Raw genomic sequence first — 2039 nt, 5'->3', positions numbered from 1 at the left:
AAATATGTCTGAAGTATAAGAGACGAAGTTTGGCCATCCTGGCCTCCAAGGAGCACTCTGGCTGCATTTCTTCCAACACAGATCTAGTCGGTTCTAATTCATAGTGATGCTGTATAGGGTTTCCAAGGAGTGGCTGATGAGTTTGAACTGCCGACCTTGTGGTTCAAACCTACCTTGTGGTCCAGTGCTTTAGCCCACAGTGCCAGATCAAGACTCCAGATAGACTGATTTATATCAAGGAAATGATGCATGCAGTTATAAAGGTGGTCATTTCCAGGTACATGGGTTAGTTGTCAGGCTGGAAGCTTCTGACTCATACAGCTGCAAGGCTGATGAACCAAGGTCAGCAGGTCAGACCTCAGGTAGATAGATTGAGCAGGCAGACAGGTCAAGTAGATAAGAAGGCAGTCTGCTGACAACTGTCAGGATCAGCAGGTAATAGAGCAGGCCATTAGCTTAAGACCAAAGAATCAGTCAAAAGGACAAGTCAGATGCAAGATCCAGACCCATGATAGAGCAAGCAAGCTTTGCCTGAGTGGTCCATACATATACTGGAAGTAGGCTTGACTCCATTTGCGTCATCATATTAAACTCTACTTTGAGGAGGCAGCTCTTCCCCAGTCATATTTGAGTGCCTTCCAACTTAAGAGGTTCATCTTCTGGCACTATATTTGACAATATTCTGGTGTTCCTCATCACGTTTCAATATTCCATATTCTGGTGCTGACAGTGTTCTGTGATTCATAAAGTGAATCATTCAGTGACTAAATATTTGGAAGTAGTCTGTCTCTCCTTCTTCCTACTCTGTCTTTGTCTGGAAGCTCAACTGGAATCTATCCACCATGGGTGACCTTGCTGGTATGTAAAATACCGGTGGCATAGCTTCCAGAATCACAGCAACATAAAGGCTACCAATCATCTGTCAGTTTGTCCTACTGTGGTTAAACAGAACTTAGGGCTGCATTAGTTGTAGGGAATGAGTGAGAGGGAAGTGCCAAAAAATGACTTCCAGATTCTAGCCTTGACAACTGGGTAGAGTGGAGGCTGATGCCATTTACTGTGAAGGAACAACTGTGGGAGGACAAGATTTGGGTTAGAAGGTACAAATCAAGAGTACCGCTCTGCACATGTTAAGGGAAGTATCAAGTGGAGGTGTGAGTAGGCAGTGGAATGTAGAATTTACATTTAAGGAAAGCGATCTAGACTAGGGATATATACACTTAGCAGCCCTCAGCCTAAAGATGAGATTTAAAACCATGAGAAGAGGTGAGATTGCCTAGGGAATGAGAGGGGTGAGAAAAAGCTCCACAGAACATTGAAATTAGATAACTAGTAGAGGAGGAAACCCTGGTAAATAATCTGAACATCTTATGACTCACCCTTAGAACCACAGGAAGCCAGTGTAAAGTATTCCTCCCTGACAGCTTTTTGGATATTGGAAGACAAAGGAATTGCCCCCTTGAGCATTCTCTTCTAGATGACACCTTCCATGGTCTCTGTGTATTTCCTTGTAAGGTATGATGGATCATAACCATATGGGTCAGTCTCCTCTAAGAGTTCTTTCTTTTACTGAGCATAACACTCAAGTGTGACTAACCCATCTTGAGCAGAAAGGGACAGAGGTTATTAGTTTCCTAGGGCTGCTATAACATAGTACCAAAAAGTGGATGACTTTGAATAACAGATATTTGTGGTCTCATAGTTCTAGAAGCTAGAAGTCCAAATCAGCATGTCCAGTAGGCCATGCTCCATCTGAAGTATCTAGGGAAGAATCTTACCAGCTTCTGGCTTGGTTTATGGAAGCATCTACCTATGTCCATCCTTTCTCTGTTTTCCTCTGCGTCTCTTTTCAGATAGGATTACCTCATACTTCAGTATGACCTCATGTTAATGGAGCGGATTACATCTTCAAAGACTCTATTTTCAAACATGTTCATGTTCACAGCTACTGAGGTTAGGATTTCAACTTATTTTTTGGATGGGCACAATTCAGTTCATAACACTGAGCAATGTGGTCAATACCAATCAAGGAGCCTCAT

Source organism: Chrysochloris asiatica, unplaced genomic scaffold (assembly GCF_000296735.1).
Source record: "Chrysochloris asiatica unplaced genomic scaffold, ChrAsi1.0 scaffold00024, whole genome shotgun sequence".
NCBI classification, from domain to species: Eukaryota; Metazoa; Chordata; class Mammalia; order Afrosoricida; family Chrysochloridae; genus Chrysochloris; species Chrysochloris asiatica.
Note: the sequence above shows the minus strand (reverse complement) of the source record.